The sequence below is a fragment of the Colossoma macropomum genome, unplaced genomic scaffold (genome assembly GCF_904425465.1).
Source record: "Colossoma macropomum unplaced genomic scaffold, Colossoma_macropomum, whole genome shotgun sequence".
NCBI lineage: Eukaryota > Metazoa > Chordata > Actinopteri > Characiformes > Serrasalmidae > Colossoma > Colossoma macropomum.
The window spans coordinates 15,766,006-15,789,503 of NW_023494787.1; positions in this window are offsets into that span (position 1 = coordinate 15,766,006).

Consider the following 23,498-nt stretch of genomic DNA (forward strand, 5'->3'; position numbering starts at 1 on the left):
AAGATGGTTCGTCAAGGGTTCTTTAGTAAAAATAGTGTAAGACATAATCATGAACACTCAGAACCCTTTGCATGATTAAAGCATTCTTTGTATCATAAAAGGGTTCTTCAGGTGTTGTAGATGGTTCTATATAGAACCTTTTTGAAAAGGTTCTATTTAGCACCCAAAAGCATTTTTCTATCATTACAATGTCAAGCTTGTAACAATAGAAGAAGCTTTTTGGTGCTATATACAACCCTTTCTAAAAAGGTTCTATATAGAACCATCTATAGCACACTCATGCATATTTTCCATCAATCTGAAGAACGCTTTCATGATGCAAAGAACCCTTAAATTATGCAAAGGGTTCTATGAGTGTTCATGGTTCTGTACAGAACCATTTACTTTACAAAGAATGCTTGAACAACCACATTTTTAAAGAAACAAGGCAGATGAAAACAAATTTGCCACCATGCTAACAGTAGTTCAGTTAGATGACAAAAACTGAGATAAAATGTCCAATTTGGTTAAATGTCATTTTCACCAGTTCTGAATCTTAGTATCTGAATCATAAATCTGAATTTTAGGGTGATTTTAAAGATGTTACAGTTTCCCTTAATTAATAGGTAATTTCCAGTGAATACAGTAGATTAAGACATCAGCTGAATGCATAGCAAAGTGCATTGAGAGCCTATTGTTACTTAGCAATGGACAGAGGAACATTGGGTAATGTTAATGGTGGCCACTGGGAAATCATTATGTTTCAACATACCAAAACACTTTGGACAATTGTATGCTTTGAACTTTGTGGGAACAGTTTGGGGAAGGCCCTTTTCTGTTCCAGCATGACTGAGCCCCAGTGCACAAAGCAAGGGCAATAAAGGCATGACTGAGTGAGTTTGGTGTGGAAGAACGTGACTGGCCCACACAGAGTCCTGACTTCAACCCCATCGACACCTTTGTGATGAACTAGAATGGATCTTCTGGATGAATGGGCACACATTCCCACAGACAGACTCCAAAATCTTGTAGAAAGCTTCCCAGAAGAGTGGAAGCTGTTACAGCTGCAAAGGGGGACCAACTCCATATTAATGGTTATGGATTTAGAATGGGATGTGGTAAAGTGTAGGTGTCCCAATACTTTTGTCCATACCGTGTATGTATTTGTGTTTTTGTTTAGTTTTCAGTTAGATTAGAGTTGTTTTTGTTTAGGTTAGGTTTAGATAGATTGTTTGGTTTTGTATTTTTCTTTGATTGGCACCGTCCATGGCTGTTTTCCATAGGGAAGCTCCAACTTGTTCTCTAGAAAGGTTGATTGGAATCCTTGTTATTGTTGAACAGTCTACCTTGTATAATGTTGTATGATACATGTGATGGATTTTCAGCTTAACATCTCTTGTGGTTTAAATCACCCTCTTCTTCCACACCAGCCTCATGTTTGTGACCCCCTATCCCCTAGATTTAACTGAGGGTTGTAACAACTGTGATGGTGGAATAAAACAGCTTTTTTTGAGAGCCTTGGACCATGGGTGCTAACTGTCTCATTGTTGAGGTCCAGAAGCACAAAGAGCACAAAGCATCCTCCTTATATAAACAATCAACACTGCTAAATCTCACCTTAATCATGATCCATTATTACAGGTGAAGCTGTCACTATGGTAATGTTTCCATAGCTGCATGCCACCATCAGTCGCACTAGTATGAGGAATGTTAAGATGTTTTTTCCAATACCAACGTTTGAACACAACGTAACTGTTGTAGGTTACTGTAATCATGGACTATGACGGAAATATATAGCCTAGTAAAGTTTTGTACTCTTGCTGGCTCCCACTGCACTCTTCAAAACATTACGGCTATAACTATAGAAAAGAAGCTAGTTTCTGCTGAAGTTGATGAAAGTGTCTGTTCATTTGCTGATTTATGCATTTTTAGCACTATTTAGGAAACTAGTTCACATCTATATAGCACAAGGCTAATAAGTGAGTAAGGACCCATTTCAGCCCATGTCCTCAATAATAAATAATTGAATAATAGCACACAGTATGGATAACATCCAATCTAGGATTTTACACTTATCCATTCAAAGAAGAAAATAAAAAAATGTAAGTGAAATATACCTGGCAGACGGTAAGATAAAAATCTGGATGTTGATTAAGCAGAAAGATATTGTGCTGGTGCAGAAATATAAAATGGAATGCATAAATATAAGTGGGGGGAATCGAATTGTGACCGGGAGGATACGAGTGGATGTCACATCAAATAAAACAAGCGAAGCGCGTTATGAGGTGAGGAAATCTCCCAATATCCCGTCCGCGTCTGTGTGTGGAATAAAGGGCTGGAGATTGGACTGTGAAAAGACTCTGGAGCCCCTTATTAACTTGCAAATGCCTCATACGGGTCTATACTGTAGTGTCTTATTAAAGTGCAAATATATGACACACTCTCATGGACTCATTTCTAGAGTGTGATGGAGTGTTGTAGAGTACACACATACACAAACACGCACACTTTCTTTCATCTGTGCACTCATCCTTATTAGCAAAGGATAACAGTAACTACTCCTGATGTTGCACAGATCTCTAACAGATAACTTGAGGACTCTGAACTTTGTTGTTCTCAATGTCATCAACTCTGCGCATATTTATTCGGAGAGATGTCTTCACATTTGGTGAGATGTCGATGTTGATAGAGTTAGAAAACACTTCTGCTGGAATATGAATCATAAAAATGCAAATAAAAGGTTTTTATTGTTATCATTATCACTTTTGCGACTCTCTGGTGGTCTAATCAATTATGCAGACAGAACATAGCCCCCGGCACGGACCCCTACACCGCCAGCGCCAACTTTCAAGTCACCAGGCGTTTTGTCTAATGACGGAAATTTCACCCCATGAAGACGAGCCCCATCAGCAACTCCACAACATTGTGGTTCCACATCATTAATTTCCAGAGGCTTCCGTAGCGGGAAAAACAAAATCAAATTAATTAGGATGCAGGAAACCAACATGAGGAATTAATAATAATAAAAACAGCATTCTTGCTAATGGACGCGAAACAAACGACACCATTATTTTTTAGAGGCAGGCAACCTAACTATGTTGTTGGCAATTTCTGACTCAATTACAATGTAGGGAACTCATCTCTACCTTTTCAAATGAGGTTTAGATGAGAAAATTTAATTAGAAATTATAACCCTTGAGGAACTCGCAGCCAACAAAAATTGCCCACTCTTCAGTTTAGTTTTATGCAGACTTTTGTGCTTTTTTTTAGCTGTAGTGTTTCAGGACTTAGTGGACATTCTGCCTTTGAGATGCCTTTAACTTTTAATCGAAAAGGCGTCCAAAATCTAACCAAACTTGTGACTGCTTTGTCCAGATGTGGAATCAGTTGTAACAATCATGTTGTCATTAAGGGTTTATGCTAAATAGTTTTAATATTTCAGCAGGATAAATCATTTTTTATACAAACAACATACAAACTTTGTTTCCAGCTTCTACCATTTGTGAACATATCAGCTAAAAAACAGAATGGGTTCAAGGTATGAAACTGGCACTGGGATGGCACTCTTCTTGTCACTGGGGTGGTACCCTCAAGGGTACATCTCAGCACCTTTATTTAGGGAACACAATTGTACCATATTCGATTAACATTATATATTTTAAAGTTGTATTGACTCCACATTCCCTGTCTCGTCTCCAGCAGTTTTACTCTGTTTTAAAACATGAAAGGTACTAATATGTACTTTGTCTCTGGTACACATATATAGTTACACAATTGGACCTTAAAACCACTGTTGTACCATTAAGGGCATATTTACATTGTTTGTATCATGATAAGCAAAAAGTGTACCTGCACGAACATTATACAGAGCAGAAAGAGCTAGTGGTAAATGATGCAACCACTATACATTCAGTAAGGATCATGTGTGAAGCTGATACTTTCCAAAAAATATGAGATATATGCATTTTAAATATGATTAGTGAAAAGAGACTGTGTCAAATGTATTTTTGGTCATAAAGTTCAACAGTAAATTTCAGTATTTTTAAATAAGATGATCCGTTTAGCACACTGAGTGTACAGAAGCAAAGGGATAGCAGGCCTCAGAAAAGAAAAACAGGAAAGAATTAACACAGGTGAGCTTACTTAACAGTAAACAGGTAATACTCACATGGTCACAAGGCTATTAACTGTCCTGTGTAGACAAAATATGTAATATCAAAGATTAAAAATATAAACTCTATCCTTCAAAAAGTTGAGCAATAATAAATTGACCGCAAAGCCAGTGGCAGGGGAATGATTGGGCCTAGCAGACACAGGCCATCCACTTTTGTCATTTGTCCACCCTGAAAAAAAATCTCATTACTAAATAAAACAAACCATGAATAAAAATAATCTTGCAAAATGTGTGACTTTTTGAAAATTCTAAATTCTATTTTTGATATTGACCAATGAAATTCTTCCAAAATAAGCTCTACTACATATGGACTGAAAGCCTGAACACAGCTTATTCAATACACAAAAGTAACCATGCACACTATGGAATATTACATAAATACAATAACTATGGACAGTTATCCATCCCCGAACATGGCTTGTTATGTCTTAAGGCATATATGAAACAATATTGGCAAGCATATTACAATTACAACCTCACTGTAGCCACCGGGCGCAGGAGTACAATTCAAGGTCATGCCCACTCGCAAATTTGTTATGCCCAAATCCAGTGATTGAGCTCAGTGTTATTAAGGTCCTTTAAGAACAATCACAGCAGCGGTGTAAGTGATAAACGGCATCAGTATTGTATTTATTACTGTATTACTTGAGTTAAAAGTGAAAGTATGTGCTGCAGCATGAGGTGACACAGCATGCTACTGTTTAGTTATCATTTCCACACTTTGTTATACTTTATGCATGTATTTGCTGTAGGAAAAAAACATTAAAAAATAATAATGACTTTACCAATGTTTCCAAAAATGTATGTAATATTTGAATTAGGTGCCAGATCCACTAAAATAGGTGTTGGAATGAGTCTGGGGTGTGCCAGATCTGGATCTAGCTTGTTCCAGCACAAATTAAGCCCTACACTTATTGAGACTGTCTGATATGAAATATGACTGTTTTCAGTGCTCATTTTTCTTAGACTAGCTTTACACAGTGAAACTTTCATGCAACTTTAAACTGTTAAAACCAGCTTGAAAAAATTGCACTTGAGTTAAGTTGTAACCTGCAACTCACTTGAAACTCAGCCAGAACAGTTACAGACGGTTCAACTTTGTGAAAGTTTCATGAAACAGCCAATCAAAATGCCAGTAACATTACAAGATCATTTGCATTGCATTGACATACCTGTAGCCAGGGATTTTAAAGGTTTAGAACAACTGCTTTCACCAGATCAATGGACAAGAAAATAAAACAGAAGACGGTTTATTGGTTGAAAAGGAGGCATGAACAGTACAGTGTATCAAAAATACAAGCTGCTAATTTGTCTGACTTTAAAGTAATGTGAATGAATGTGTTGCATGTGACTTTGTTTTTAAATAGCTTCATGTAACTGTCAAGATGGAAATTAAGTTTCAGGCAACTCACAACAAGCAACTAGTTGCAGGAAAGTTTCAGGGAGTATCTCATTGTGGTCGTTCTGGCACAGCTAAGGTTTCGCCCTATCACTGGGAAATTGGGAGCAACGAAAAAAGATGTTATTTGTCAGTGATATTATTGCCAATACGGATAAACCTGTGGGCTGTCAGTGTTGTCAGATGTTAGTGGTAAACTGATGTATCAGTCAGGCTGATCTATTACCAGCTTAAAAGTCATAGTAAGTTAAAAGTACCCCTATGTAATACATCAGTGAGAGCTGGCTATGTTGATAAGACATGTTGGAGGCACATGTGCGTGCTAACCTGCTTACATTCCCACTTAGACAGAACAGCATATCAATTTCCTTTTTGTTTTTAATTCTCTTGCTTGTGTGTTTACATTCACACGTATAGTGAATGTTAAATCTTCTTTGTTTTCTTTCTTTCTATTTTTAATCCACTACCTTGCAGATTCCATCTTGGAGTGTTACTCTGGGATATAAAATATGAGAAACCCAGCTTGTCAGAAAGTACTTTTGTGCCCCTGGGGATGGATGGCTCATCTTCAGTTTGTGCTTCTAGCTGCGAGTGGTCAACAGGCTCAACTGTAACCGAGCCAATTTTTCAAAGTGTTCCGCTGATGTGATTGGTATCGTCCTCAGGCTGAATGGGTCCACCCATGGGGGGAGGTTAGACTGTCTTACCTGAGGATAGTGAGACCTTTCTGTAATCTAGTCAGGGAGAAAATTATAGAGCTCAATTTAAGACTTACCCCATGAAATTAACACCCCCAGCTCCCTTTTCTGCTTCCAAGAGTGATTTTCTTCAGAATAGGCTGCCTCTTTGAAAGTTGCCAAAGTAAGAGGGGTTCGACTTTATTTTGGGGTTACCTCAAATGTCTGGTCTGAGGGGAAAAAAATGTTAGGACAGAATTTGAACTTGCTTGTGTGGAAGGTTCTTTACAAGCTGTCATAACTAAACGTGTATCTTACAAACCTGTAAAGGAGAAGTGAAAAACTTCTTAAATTTATTGCAGGTCAGTATTGTTACAAGCTTTTATTCCAAGTCCATTAGACCATTGATGGTGTTAAGTTTGTTATGAAATGTTTGCTTATTTTCAAATGGTGTAACAATGTAAATAAATTAAGGAAAATTGAATAATACTAGTTACAAGGTTTTGATGTGATAACAACAAAATATTCTTTAATGTTAAGTTTCATTTTAAGTATAGAGGATAAAGGTAAGGATGAAGCTTTCTGTAGATGAAGATAATCTTGCAAAATAGTAAGACCATCTCCCTTCTTTATGGTCCCATATTTGGCAGTTATCATGGTTCTACTACTGCATTCTTCAGTCAACTATGGCAACATCTTCAAAATCAGAACACCAATAATACCACTCACCATCCATGGTTCAGGATAGTGAAATCGCCCATGCACTCATGGGATGGGAAGGGTTCTAGCATTCTCTGCTGGTACTCCTACTTATTTCAACTGCTCAGTGACTTTGGACAAACGCAGCTTAAAATGATGCAGCTAGTTCTGTAGACAATAGGGATCAGACCATGAAACTGGGCACTGGTTGCAAATGATCCTAGGAACAAAAACAATCATGACCCTTATAATTGCATTTTAAAAGATATTCCACAGCTTCATAGAACTGCTGTTTGCAAAAAATGATCTCTACATGCACAAAAACTTAAACTTTTCTCTACTTACATTATGAACGACAGAAAAGAGTCTATGTAGTACAAGCATATTATCTGCCGCCGCAGTCTCTGCTAGTGTTACCCATCGCTGTCACAATCCATTCTTAGCCATCATTACAGTATGTCCCAGTGTGTCTGGCACAAGAGGCTTCTATTTTTCTGATTAAACTTCTGCAGAGTCAGCACCTCCTCGCAGCGAGTGCAGGTTCACTTACAGGTGACTCCTGTCTACTCTATTAAGTCTGCTCTATTCTCATTCCACAGAGTAACACCCAGCCTTACAGAGTGACTGTGAGCGATGACAATCCTGGTCCATAGAAAAAGAAGAGAAAAAAAAAACTGCCACTACGGTAGTTATCATATGATGGAGATAGAGCCCCTGGTGTAGTAATTCACATTACAAAGTGTGAAGCATACTAAGGAGCATTGGGTGTTGAGAGCAACTGACACTGGTTTTCTGCAATATGTACATGACAAGACAATATTCAATATTAGCTCATAGCTTATACTCTTAAACCATGCTTAACTGCTTTTTACACAGTCAGTGAACTGGACTTTATTTCAAGGAACACATATTGAGGATTTATTAAGGTCTTGTGTGAAAATCACTATTGCAATATTAGTTGTAATAGTATAATAATGCATAATAATGCTTTATTAAGCCCTTGTTATGCAAACAAGTGATCATGAATTATCATCTGAGCTCATTTTGTATTAGTGTATAACTGGTGGCACTTAAATGACTTCTAGAGTTTATTACTTTGACAGTTTATTACTGTTCCATAATCTACATTTAAGTTTTACTCACTATTAGAGGCTAAACAAGTTTTCAGTTAGTCAAATTGCCTCACAAATTCTATACCTAATCATGGCATTTTGGTTGCCAAAAATGTTATACTTATATATGTCAGTAGTATGTGTTCCATACAAGGCTTCATTGTCTAAAATGCCACTTCAGAATATGGAACATATCTTTCACTATTAGGGACTCATTGAACTCTTTTAGGTCTACAGCAATAAACTGACCCTACCTAGAATTTATAGGAATCAAATTCTGCCAGTTATATGGTTTAGCATATGGTTCTCTGTGTAAGAGGGGATGATTCATGCTCAAGAATTTGCAGAGCAAAGTCTTAACCAAGCATTTACTGTGCATGATTAAAATAATAATATGATTATTGATGATTTTCACATAAGACCTACAATTATGTTCTAATACAGGTGATGCAGGTAATGAATAAAACTTAATGCATAGTGAATAAGCCATTTGAAAGTGTCTAATTTGAGCTTTACTGAAAAAAAGGAACAAGACTTTAATTAATCCCCAAAAGTGTTCCTTGAAATAAAGTGTTACCATGAAGATCATGACTTCATGTGGAAGGACACAGACTGTAAAAAATGTCTTGTCAGTTTAATATATTAAAAATTAATTCATAAGTTAACAAGCTTTCAAACTAGTTTTATTCAACTGAAAAAAATGACTGACTGAAAGAATCACTCAATAAAGCAGGTTAATTTACTTATCACATGAATTAATTTTTTAGGCTGAGCCGATGAGCCATATTTTGCAGTGCATAAAGTAGTAATTAACAGTTAAATAATAAGTAAGGAGTCATTCCTGGTCAAGATGTAAAGACAGCTGTGAAAATAGTGAAGCAGCTGAATATGAGGAGGTGAAGGAAAGTAACCATTAAAGCCAAAGGATGATGTGAGGCTGGCTAATTGAGGAAAGAGATAACGGTGAATTATTAGATTAATTAACAGCTAATTAACGCAAGCACTAGTAGGTTCTCATGTCACTTCTTGGTACACAGTTAGTGCACAGTTAATGAGTAAATAAGCTATGAACTAATGACAAACTAAACTTTCAGTTAACAGTGTACTCAATTAGTAATAACTAAGTACATAAGCAGTTATTAAATAATAATTAAGATAAGACATAGTCCTTTATTAGCCCCCAACTAAGGGCAAATTTTGTGTTATAGCAAAAAAGGGATAGCAAGGCACTCAAGAAAAGAAGAATCAAAAAGACAATTAATTAATTACTTAATTAATAATTACTTAACAAGGACACAGTTTGTTACTTATTATCATAGCTTAAGGAATATTTAACTAATATATCAATACGGGTAATGAGAGATTTAGTAACCCTTTAAAATCCCAGGCTGATTACATATTAAGGCTTATTATTCAGTGACCACTGGTGGGGCCACTGGTGGGTCCTGACCATTTAAGGGGTTAACATACTTAATTCTGTATGTGTGACCCTAAATGTAAAGTGTTACTAACATGTCTTAACTGAACAATAAATCTGAAGTTCAAATGGTTAATGATGGAGTCAGCATGAAAGAAAACAGTTTATTGTTGCCTTAAAATTGTTGCCTAAAAACAGTCTCTGATGCACCATGAGCATGAGATGAAAATATGAAAAGGCCTGGCTTCAACAGAGTGGAATTAGCTGCTGAGGCTGATGGGCTAATAGAGCACCTACAGTACTTCATAAGTCTCTCTTATGCAGAGATACACGTGGCGCCCAATTAGCATGACAATGACATCATTAACGGGCACTCAGTCCAGCTGATTGTTTAATTAGGGCTGGAGGAAATGAGGGCTGAGTCTAAATAAAGAAAACCGGTTCAGCTCTCACTGAGGCTCATATTGTCAAAATAGTGCGCTTTGTGCTGTGCCAATCAAGGACTCATCATGTTACACACAAGACGGTCACACACGCACCCCCGGTGGAGGCCAGATGACTCCTCATTATCCCCACAGCTGTAAATTGCGGCTGTCCCGGACAGAATTTCAATTATGTACTTCTTAAAACACTCGCTGGATTAAAGACATTACAAAAGGCCACTCGCGGCAATCAGGCCGGCTGATTAGGTTTTCACATTGTGGATGAAAGGCCTGCTGCCAAATAGGCTTGATCATTCAGTGATTCAGAGATGCGGCTCTTTTGTCAGCCTCTTGCCTGCATGTGCTGCCAAGTTTGTCTTCATTTGTCACACTGTGCTTTAAAAATACTGCTTTTTGCTCTGCAACGTGTGGCTTTCTTTGGTATCCTGTGGGCAAGTTCAGCCATAGGTCAGGGGAATTGGCAGACAGCTTGGCTGAGTCCATGACAGAGCTCATGAAAAGAAACCCAAAGACTACAATGAGATATAAAACATACTGGTCATTTTACAACACAGCCAATTAAAAATAATGATCTTGGATTAACATGTCTGGTAACAATTGAACATCCTCACCTGTGAGACATGATTAGAACTTAGCACTGTCACCTCAGCTAACCTGGCATGCTTTCATTTATACTTTTGGAGTGGATTTTATCAGTCATTGCTAAGTCAATATTGGATATCTTTCCTTTGCTCAGAAACAGGGTCTACAATGCATAGTCATAATGCTTAGAAGAAACATGACACAATTCATTTTAAAGTGAATTTGTCCAGAGCCGTCACAGCCTGGATGTTATGTTTTGGTATGTGAAATCATACGGTGAGTATGTGGTAGCCTGTGGGTGAAGACTGATGAACGTATTGCAGAACCAAATTTTACACCTGGTCAAGTCCAATTTCCACCTGGAAACCTTACGCCATAAGCCGTTAGCAAGTTAGCAACATGCTGTGCTAAGCTTAGCTACTGATTCTCGCTTAGTTCAAATTGATTGGAGTCTGACCAATAATGAGTCTCATTTAGAGGACCGTTGCTAATTAGAGCACATCCTTTTCAGTGTCTTTAGCAGTGGCAGTTCACAGAGGACATGATCTTCATTAGTAATTCGGTTGAATTGCTTTTTAATCACTTAACTTGGAATAGCCTTCCAAAGCTTCTTACAATACTTTTCTGTATTTTTTCCCTGACAGAATTGGTGGACCTCAGTCAGGTTTGTGGGCTTCTTTGCCGGGACGTGATTTTTCAATTTCCTACTGGATTCAGTTCAGGGCTTTGTGATGTCAGTCCAGTATTTTTATTTTTTTTCTTATCTTTATACTATTCAAAGTCACAACTTTGAATGGATGTTTAGGGTCATTATCCCACCGAAACTTTTTTACTTTCTGGCTGAAGTCGTGATATGTTGCTTCTAGTATTTGTATAAAATCCTCCTTCCTCATGACGCCATCTATTTTTCTATTTGAAATGCACGTCACTTTTCTAGTAAAATACCTTTACAACATGATGCTGACAGTTGAGATATTGTTCTCTGGCTGAGTTGCTTAGATTTTCTCATGGCAACCAAGGGCAAAAGGTACTGCCTTTAAAAGTCAACTCTAAATATACAGCCACAGGCTCATTGTCAATTAACTCCTAATTACAACAGTTGACCAATCAGCAGCTTCTAAAGGTCATTGTATCAATTTTTAGAATGTTCCACACTTTAATGTGACAATCAACTTGGTGTATGTAAACATTTGACTAGCTGGAAATCTGATAAGGTGAATTAAAGCTAAAATCTGTCTCTAAAAGATTGTTTTAAAATGATCTCTGATCTGAACGAAGTAGATGTTTTAATTAACTTGCCACAAGAAATGCATGGTAACACGAAATGTTACGAAATGTTGTGAAAAATTGAGTTTTATATATGTGCATGTAAACTCTTATCCTATACTGTGAGTTTGGGAATATGGAAAAATATAATTGCAAGCAACTTATGGAAGAACATTCTTGTATTGTCCACTGAGCAGATCAGTCTGGGCAACTAAGGCTGCCATTTCAAAGTAGCCTCCGTGTTCAGCAAGTGACTTACAAAGTTAAGTGTAGCAGCTGTTTTCTAGAGCATAGATGGGGGGTGAGCTCCCTGGAACTACCAACTACTATCATTCTCACATATTAGCAGTGTGGTTGAATAGAACTATGGCTACCCTAGAAATACTACTAGAAGTTAGGTAAAAGTGCTAATATATCAATAAATCATTACCACAGTATGAGTAAAAATATATAAACAAATACATACTCTCACTACAGTGTCATTCAGACCAGCACTGTGAGCTACTTGGATTTTCAGGTCATTTAGCTGGAACTTCTTTAAGGGCTACAGTTGTGACATCAGTCCAAAACATGTGTGACAGTGTCTGGAAAACTCCTGCCAAATTCTCAACAAATCAGATTTTTGAATGCATATTTTATTGTTTACAAGGTAACACAGCAGTGCAAGGATATCACATGTAGCACATTGACTCACTTCTGTCACTGTTAACAAAGTATCTCACATAGTGCAGCTTTAGGCAGAACTTTGAAGATCACAGCATTGCTCTTTAGGGTGAAATATTGCCTTGTTTCACAGTACATAAATACACAATGTGCACTGCAGGGCTTGACCAAATCTCCTGGTCTGACCTCTCTCAGAGCCTTCGTTTTTCTTCTGGATGCAGTAGGTCTGGTGGCAGATACCTTTTGTCTTGCGAGCAGCCCATGCTGGGCAGTAAATAAGTGCATTGGTGTGAGCGAGACTGAGAGCAAATGGCTTCAGCCATCAGGGGCTGTTCGTTCTCTCAGTGTGTGTGCAGCTGCAGCACCTGGCCCAAGCCATAAAGCATGTCTACAGGATGGGGGTTTATGGGCTGGACACCTCTCTGCCTCTCCCTGACCCACCGCTGGCCTTCGCCTTTGTCTGATTATGGCCTGCAATATCTAAAGATACAGGGACAATAAAGAGGTGATAGACTTTGGTAGCAGTAGAGTTATGACTATCCCTCTGCAGTACATTTACTATGATATTTAACTTTTTTCATGTGATAATGCACTGTTTGGGGTGCAACTAATGGGTTTTTGTGTTGCATGGCAGGAGAATTGCATCACTGTAGCTGTAGCTTATGATTTATGAAGGTCCATCAAGCAAGTGATCAAAACTTGTTGACTCAGTTGAAAGCAGTCGTGTTTCCATCTAGAAACTCAAGTTTGAAGACATCTTTCCACCCAACATTTCCTTTGAAATCAAGGGTTTTGTATCACTTTTGTTTGTTTTGGTTTTCCTGCTCTGCTCTTGCTCCACCCTTGTATTATCTCCTGTACCTGTGTCTTGTCTAAAACTTCCAAGGTTATCCTTGCTCGTCCTCTCTAGTATATATACCCCATGTCTGTGTCCTGTTCCTGTCAGTGTGTTTGTTACCTTGCTCTTGGATATGTCCTTGTATACTATATCTTGTCTTGCCTCTTAGCAATCCTGAGGCTGGTCTCAAAAAGCAGGATTTGTGCTTTAGCTAACTTTAAACTTACTTTGATCTAACCCTGGATTGTCTGTCTCACAACAGTGGTGCATTTTTTACCTGGAGGCCATGGTAACTCCACACCTAACCTGCTCCAGAGCAGGCTATGTTTGGAATTTTGGATCATAAACAGCTCTCAGACCAATCAGAGTGAGGTTCTGGCCAGTCCTGGACAAATGGAGGTAGATCCTTTTTTCCTTTGTGATGTTCATGGCATCTATAACATGAAGAGTATTGCTTTTTAGCAGAGGAAGCAAATCACACTATATACACATTAAAAATATAAAGCATGTATTACTCCAATAAACACTGACATCAATGGTGCTGGTTTTTAATATTATACATGCTTTACCTTCTATATATTTATGTTCTTTTTACATCTTAAAAAATATCCTCCTCAGACTCTTTGCAAAAAGATTAATCATATCTTGAGTATCTAAACTTGAGTTAACAGTTTCTCAACTGTCTTCATAAAACAAGTTAACTGCTGTTCCTTTTGTTAGGTTTTGTGAAGCTGTCTTTTATATACTGTCCTAGTCAAATTTATTAGTCTATTCCTTGTCATAGAATATCATTTTCACCAGGTAGACTTATCCTGCCTCCATGCCTCTTTGGCTACAATATATCGCCACTGTCAGAACAAATTCTTCCATCTCCAAAATGATAACTTTACAGGAGAAGGAAAAAACATACCATTACATTTAATGTAAGTCAGTGGAACCAGACTTTTTTCCAAGTAATTTTGGGCTGGTTCTTTTGGTCCATTCATGGTCCATGAAATTCACACATAGTGTAAAGGGCAATGGCTACTTTCAAATTAGGTTAAAAACTGAAAACAACAAAGGTGGAGATTCATTATGAATTGCTATTGTACTATGCTTGGTGTATTTAAAATGAAAATAAAGGAAGCGACTGCGCTGTCTTTCACTACATGAAGACTAACAGATTGTACATTGCTGGCAGTTGGCCTCCATCTCTACTGCACATCTTTGTCCAAGCACTAGCAGGTGGGAGAGGCTGATACCATGGGGAAAAATGAAATAAATTATCAGGACTCTACCTCTCTCTCTGCCTGTCTCTATCACTCTCTCTTTCTCTCTGTCATTTTCTATTCCTCTCAATAGCTTTTCATTTAGAAGGCAGAATGCTAGTAGCTTACACTGTTGATTTTATCACTAGATTTCTAAATTTCTCTAGGGCTACTTCCATCGCTTCATGAACACATCACCCATTGTGTGACATTCAGAGTATAACTTCACTGTTTGGAGTGATAGTGGTGCTAGATGGATATCTGTAGCTGTATAACTCAGAATAAAACAAGCACAGTTTTAATCTGTCATTTTAAAGCTTCTAATAACAGTGCAAGCATTTTAACTTTAACTAGTTAATGTCAAAAATATTATTAGTCTCTTACATAATAAAGTAGAATAGACACATTTTCAGAACAAAATCCATTGCAATTGTACAGGTCATTTCATCATAAACAATAAATACATAGGAATACACTTATACTATGTAATAACTCAGTAATAACAGCATCTAGTGGCAGTAGTTTGTACTAATATTATAAAGGTTTTACACACATGTATTGACTCACACATCTGTCCACAAAAACAACTGACCACAGAGTAGCATCTCTCTCTCTCTCCCTCCCTCTCTCTCTCTTGCTGGCAAGTCCTTGCTACACTACAGATCACGTCATTTCTTTAAAAGCCATATTAAAAGTAACCAGAAATAAAAAAGAATGAACTTATACTGTGTAATAACTCTGTAATAAAAACATTTAGCTCATACTAATACTATGAAGGTATGACATAGATGGATTTACTCCCACATCGATCCACAAAAAACAAGGATTGACCACAGTAGCAGGTCTCTCTCTCTCCCTCTCTCTCACACACTGGCTTTTCAGCGCTGATGAATGTGTGCCACGGCTCTGTGTTAAGGCCAATGGCACAGCCAAGAGCAAGATAATAGGGTTCTCTCTCCCCTTTAATAAAAAGGAAGGTCTTTTCAAGTTTGCTCATCTTGAAGAGGCAGTTCAAACAGCAGCCTGCAGTGGCCTGGTGTTTGCACTCCTCCAGCCTCTGCCTCTCCCAGGACATCCAAGCAGATTTACTCCACCTTATCTCCAAAGGGCCAGGATGTGCCTCCACGACTGAGCGAAACAATTACTCACAGCCTCTCCCTGTCTGTCCTATAGTGAGTATTTCCACTTCACACACACACACACACACACACACACACACGTTTACAATATCAGTCAAAAATTTGGACACTCCTACTCATAGTAAGGTTTTCCTTATTTGACAGATTTTCACATTTAGAATAATAGTGAAGGCCTCTAAAATATACAAAATAACATACTGAATTATGGAGAGGCCACCTGTTAATTTCGCTAGCAGCTTCATGAAGAGCTAACTGAGATGCTTTTTTCAACAGGACTGTAGAAAATACATGCAAATACTAAGACCTTTTTGCTGAAATCACTTGTTGGAGTAAAGTGTTACATTTTTTTCTGCAATCTCACTGAGGATGCAGATCTTTAATATTGTTATCAAACCAGGACAGGATAAATCATTCAACACAGTCAAATTTAGAAAATGGAGCACTACGGAGCTCTTTTAATAACACATAGCTGATCTTGGTCCTGTAAATATTTGGAGACTACTCTTACAGTTGTCAGCAAAATTGTGAATATGTTGGTGAAATTCCATTTTGATGCTTTTCTAAGTGAAGATAATTTAACACATCCTCTGCACATTTTAATTCACGATTTAGCGTACTGGGGAAAAAATATGAACCATAACAAGTGCCCTGTGTAAAAGTTATGACCCACTTTGTATTTCATGTTTTTCCCCAACATTTTAAACTCAGAATGAAGAACAAAATGTGCACTAAAATTAACAGGAAAATGTCATATTTAAGTGTGTTCCCTGTAGAGGATGTGTTCATATATTTTTACTTATATTATTATGATATTATAATGCACTCAACAGTCATCTCTTACCATTGGCCTTTCCATGCTCGGCCCACAAATTTTTGCTTTTGTAGTAACTTTTGCAACAAGCTTATGTTGGAGCGTAGATTGTATTTTTTTTCAGCTAATGTTGTAGTTTGACACTACAATTACTCATTAGGAATATTTTTGTATATATACTAGAAATATATATACATATATATATACTATATATATATATATATATATGTATATGTATATATGTATATATATATATATTATATATATAATATATATAGTGTGTGTGTGTGTGACAATATAAGCGGCCTCATTTTGACAAAAAAATGTTTTTACGCTACACTTACTCATTAGGAATATGTTTTTTATCAATACTGCAGAAAATAGAAAGATCAGTTAGTTTCAGTTATTGGGATGGTAAAATAGGAATATTTACAAATAAATACAGTACAGATTACTATTTACCACACACAGAGCCTTGGAAGCCAAATATTTACTGGCACATATAATAAAAGAATGAAGTGTAGCTAGATAAACAGTTCAACAAACTCCAAAATACGCTGAACTTTCCTGCAAGTCATTTAGTTGTGTGTTTAGAACCCTCACTGAGAAGCCCACAGGGAGAGATTTGTGCAAGTCTTGGCTGTCCCCCAGGTCTACTTCAGCTACCACAACGATCTCTCTCTCTCTCTCTCTCTCTCTCTCTCTCTTTCTCTCTCGAATGAGCAGCAGAGTGTGAGAGGATTAAGGAGAAGTCCTCTGGGCTCTGGAGAATCTGTGCTGCGTCATGGGAGACTGCACATGCAGCTTTGTGTCTTATGGGACAGTTTTCTACAGCAATAGAACAAACCTTCATCTTTGCATGTTCTGTGGAAGCTTCTGGGTTGTGATGCCAATGGTGATCATAAACAATCAGGGTCAAGCCTTACTGCACTTAATTGTCAGTTTATTAGTTGCACTTGTACCTGCACGAACATGCTATGACCATGTCAGCATCTCTGCAGTGCTGAGAATAATCGACCACAAAAGAATGTTTGGTCAGTGGTGGTCCTATTCTGTTCCCTTTACATTGGTGGATGGGCTAGAGGTGAGCTGACAAATTGCGCAGTAACAGATAGACTATAGTTATAAATTGTAAACATGGGCTTCAAAGTGGCGCAACCATCTAAGCCAGAAGTCTTCAAATCTGGGTCTTGAATCCAGTTTCCAGTCGTAGATTTACAGGTGGGTATGACACTAGGTGGTCAATCAGTTATATCTACAGTACAGTAAACTAACAATGAATACAAAATCTACAACTGGAAACAGATTTGAAGATCTATAGTCTAAGCATAGGCTCTACCGCAAGAATCCAATCATGAAATTGAAGCCACAGCCATTCATTGTTGGAAGTCCAAGAGAGCATAATTGGCCTTAACCTTTCTGGGTGGGTAAGATGGCCATCTTTCTGCACCCATCACTTGGCATGCTACTTTCCAACACAGGTTTCTGTTAGTTCACATAACAGAATCTCTTCCGAGTGCATTGAACTGTGCATTGATGTTGCGTTTCCAGCAGTTTGAAAAGATGTGGTGGCACGTCACAGGTCTCAGAAGAAGCTGCTAGACTTTAGCTTCCCAGCCTGGTAGTAATGTGCAATAGGGGGAGACCTAGCTATCAGGTGAGAATTGGCAATGACTAAACTAAGGAGAAAACATGCACATAGATTTTTTCTGATAAAATGGCCAATGAGTGTAGGTATAAGGTATAATATACCTAATAAACTGGCAACCGAGCTTCTGTTTGCATGCATATTGTACCAGATATCTCCATACCATATGAGTGAATGCAGGTTGGGAGGGTTGCACATGGAGTCATCACATTTGACATGTGTTTATGAGTCAGTATTAGGGATTAACACTGGTCTCTAGAGTGGACCTATGACGGAGAGCAGCAGGCACTGATAATGCAATTATAATCTGCTAAATCTCTCTTGTAATTGAACAGATGGAGGGAGGCCTTTGCTGTCCTGACCGAAAAAAAAGATGTTCCTTTTATAGCCGTAGGATGCTCGGAATGGAAATTTCCTGAACACGGTCTTTCAACTTTCAAATGGTCCACCTTTTCTTTTTCAGACTGCCACCACATGGAGAGCATTGTATTTGGGCATTAAGCAACAGTCAAGCATTTTTTTCTTTGTGATTTCCTTAATCTCGCTGCACACTTTAGAGTAGGCTCAGCCTTTGTCAGCAGAACCATGCATTTATTAACACTTACTATCTTACAAGAGCAGCCCAACATGTGTGTTGCTGGAATGGAATCTTACCAATCAGTAGATGGAGCCATGAAAAGACAGGGGAATAGAGTGATGTCTGAAAACATGCTCTGATGAGCGCTCAAAGTGCTGGCAAGTAAATGGAGCCTTTGAACCTCTCCAGTACGAATAGGCTGAATGCTTAATCAACGATGAGACTGGAAAAGGAGCACGCAACAGGCCCGGGATGGGAGATAAACACATGCAAGCCACTGGCCCCGCTGACGATACTTGCTTTCATACGAATACAATGGCCCTCTGATCAGAACAATGATTACCCTGGCCCAGCTCTCTTTCCACACTGGCAGCTGAATCTCCCCATTCCTATCATTTTAATTAATCCTGTAATATTTCCAGAGCCTGTTCTGTATAGGCCTCTAATGAGAAATCTCATCAAAAGATGGCAGAAACAGGCAATTTTGAGCTGTGGCTGGCATGACGCGCTGTCCGTCTCTTCTCTTCTTTTCACTACACATCAATTCATCATGTTTCTTCAGCATGTGATCTGGCCACTGTGAGTAGATGGACCATGGTAATGGGGTCCACATTAGGACAGTGCGCTGTTTATAGTGCGCTGTATTTTCGACTCCTTCTTTTCACTGCTTTGCCGTTATGTACCGATAGCCATCTCATTGACTTTAATCAGCCATCCATCAATGTGACAGCGTTCTAAGAATAAAGGTTTTCAGGCGCAAGTTAATTAATCTGCCTTCTCCTGTCTGCTCGCACTGCTCAATCATGGAGCAAATAAAGGCAGCCATGAATGTAATTGTTTGTTTTCTGCACTGTTTTTGGAGAAATTGCCAACCTTTTTTGTCTTTTGGATCTGTGGAGGTTGTCCTCTGCTTGTGTTTACCCAACGCCCTCCCCTGAACCAAATAATGCGTTTTCGTACGGATCAGTTTGCATCAGTACTCAGTATTCCAAACCATCTTTGACAGTGACATTCATACTGCGTGGTGCGAGTTTTGTAATGATGTATAGTTCAAGTGTAAAATCTCATAATTAAATCTTCTGCATCTCGATGTCAGTGTCAATAAAATCTCTTTTACAGGAAACGAATTATGAGAAATATCGCCTCTTCTGTTTAAAGGAAGTTATTTACTTAGCTTTTCCCATGCAGCACTTGGCCTCTCCATTAGAAAGAGGGGAAAGAGCCAGTTCCATATGAGTGTTTTCTTATTTAAATTGGAAGTTGGCTATTCCCCACAGTGGACACTAATTTATTTTGCAGTCAGGGTAATGTAATGGTTGGCATAGTAATCTTGTTTTTGGCGGCTGAGGACCCCGCTTTGGGGCATTGTGTGCACACGCAGGCATGTCGCACTTCTGGCTTTAAGGTGATAAGGGCCTGACTCAAGCCAAGTTCAAAGCCAGGCATAACTGCAGAAGAGGAAATTATTTCAGGCAATCAAATAAACGTTACTTTTTTTTCTTACAAAATAAGAAATGTTTTACATGAATTTTGCAAGAGTGCACCACACAGGAGTTTATTTTTTTCCTGGTATCCTTAATGCGACATTATTGCATAGTTTAGACAGAAGTGAAATGTATTTTTGATGTAACATGCATGCACAAGGTTAGAAGAAACAATATAAATGTGTACATATGTACATACATTACAAATAAAAGTTCCTAAAAGGGTTCTTGGCTTGCACGTATGGACATACATTACATGGACAAAAGTATTGGGACACCTACACATTACATTCAGAGGAGCTTTCATGTCATCCCATTCTAAATCCATAGGCATTAATATGTAGTTGGTCCCCCTTTTCAGCTATAACAACTTTCCCCCTTCTGGGAAGCTTTCTACAAGATTTTGGAGTGTGTCTGTGGGAATTTTTGCCCATTCATTCAGAAGAGCATTTGTGAGGTCAGACACTGATGTTGGACAAGAGGACCTGGCTCGTAATCTCTATTCTAGTTCATCACAAAGGTGTTGGATGGGGTTGAGGTCAGGGCTCTTCCACACCAAACTCACCCAGCCATGCCTTAATGGAGCTTGCTTTGTGCACTGGGACACAGTCATGCTGGACCAGAAAGGTTCTTCCCAAACTGTTCCCACAAAGTTGGAAGCGTAGAATTGTCCAAAATGTCTTCGTATGCTGAAGCATTAAGATTTCCCTTCACTGGAACTAAGGGGTTCTAGGCCGACCCCTGATAAACAACCCCGTAGCATTATCCCTCCTCCACCAAACTTTACAGTTGGCACAATGCCATCAGGCAGGTAACGTTCTCCTGGCATTCGCCAAACCCAGATTTGTCCATCAGACTGCCAGATAGAGAAGCGTTACTCCACAGAATGTGTTTTCAATGCTCCAGTGTCCAGTGGTGATGTTCTTTACACCACACTATGGCAGAGGTGGCATCCTATGACAGTGCCATGTTTAAAGTCACTTAGCTCATCAGTACGACCCTCTACTGCCAGCGTTTGTCTATCAGGACTGCAAGGCTATGTGCTTAATTTTATCAAGCTGTTAGCAATGGGTGTAGTTGAAACATCTGAACTCAATAATTAAGAGGGGTGTCCTAATACTTTTGTCTATATAGTGTATATTAAAAACTGGTATAGAATTGGTGTCGAACTTTTAGATTGTGTGGAGGATATTCAAACTTTAAAAAAGGTTTTTCATAAAGGCACATCTTATTAACAATGGTGGTTCTCTAAAAGAACTATCCACTGAAAAGTGGTTCTTCTATGACATCACTTCAAGGAATCCTTTTTTAAAGATTGTACATACCATTGTGCAAAAGTTAGTTTGTTCCATTAATTTTCAGTTAAAATATCCATTAAGTACAAGTTGTTCAATGTGTATTATCTGAGAATTTGGGTTGTAATACTCAAGTCTGGACTGCAGATGTTTTTTTTTGTTTTTTTTTCATCTCAGACTTGTTTTGTACTTAGCCTTTGATCTCACCAAATGTATTTTCTGGTCTCTACCCGTTCCATCTACTGTTTAAAAAAATATCTATTTTCTTTCTTTCAACTGTCACCAATGCACACTCACTCGCACTCAAGCAGCTCAGTGGCCAGAGCAATGATTCTTCTCAAGAGCAAACAGAGCTAAGCTCCAGTGCTGTGATTTGATGAAGTATATACTGTTTGGTATAAACCTTTTGTGAAATTCATTAAACTACTCAATGTTTTGGACCACAGCCCCACCCCCACCCCCAAAGTTCATTCATTTTTTGCTGCTGAACATTTGAATGGTCCTCCTCCTATCATTCATAAACAAGTATTGGTTAGTTGATTTCTGTTATTTTGTGATATTTTAACTGCATAAATAGACCAGTTTCAATTTTGTTATATTTTAAGAAGTAGTTAGGAACTGAAGGAGGTATGTTATCATGACTTGAATTTGATTTATTTTTTATAATTATTGAGTTATTTTTGTACACACAGTTTTGTTTTGTGGAAAGAAATTCCTTCTTTTATATCTTTCAGTTATTCGTACCAGAAGGACAAAATGACTACTTAAGGCTTGGTCTTGAAGAGCACTCAAATTTTTGGGGTTTTGGTCTTAAACCAGTCTCGCTCTCATTTGAACTTACACCTGACTTGGTCTCACTTTCACTTAGACTCAGACTTGACTTGGACTTGGCCCCCTTTAGATTGTGTCTTGACTCGATCGCAACTAGTCATGGTCTCAGACTTGTCTTGGACTCCACAGAGAATAAATCAAAAAATGTGTATTTAACAGAAAACTACAGTGAAGCCTTAACAACTAAATATAATATTGCATTTTTTGGTATTTAGTATGTCCACCCTTTGCCTTTATTATAGATTTCATTCTTTTTATTCATTGATGAGGTCATGAACTCAGAAGTGCACAAAGGCATTTGGATGCAAACCTGCAGAAGTCTGCAAAGAAAGTGCTCAAGCAAAAGGTCTTGGAATGGTCTGTTTAAAATAAATGTCACTTGGTTTGACATTTTGTTTCCTAACACAATAAAAATAATACATTTTTAAGCCTGGCACAAATGTCCAAATACCTTTGGGAGCCACAGTATGTACGCCCTGCATTGTGCCTCATTCAAGAAGCAGTTTAGGTTGAAACACATGACTTCAGCTTGAATGGGTGGAGAAAACTGCTGTAGAGTGAATATGCAGACCTGTAAATGTATTGTTTGTGTGACCTCAAAATGGGCTGTTTTTACAGCTTAGTTTCAGTATATGGACTGTATGCACTGAGGAGTCTTATTAAGGAGTGAATGGTGTATTGAAATTTTAACAATGTTTACTATTACTGCTGTTTTGTACTATTTTGAAGTTCAGGATTCCTAAAAAAATATCCTCAACATAATAAACTCTACATTCATTCCATCATCTCTCATTCGGTGTAATCCTTCAGTTCTGCTGGGAGGTCACCCTTTGTACAACACTGAATGGTCCTCCATAGGGATGTGCACAATGGGAGACCTTCATAATTAAATTTCTTTGCACTCAGTCCAGATACGCACTCTTGGTAGTCTTTGGTCAAATAATGCAGCTGTGATGTCTGATGCCATGGGCATTTGTCTCTCAGCTGCGCACCCTTTCTTCTTTCTGAGTTATGACTTTCTACTGGAGCTCTCCAGGATTTTCCTGCATCACCTCATAAAAATGAGCCACTGGTCTGAGCCATGGCCTATGCTCATTGAAGGAAGATTATATATTGTCTCACAGAAAACAAGGATCAAATTCATAAGAGTGTGGACAAATACAGTTCTGGTCAATATTACTGGCACCCTTGCTTTTTAGAAAATGATAATGAGAACT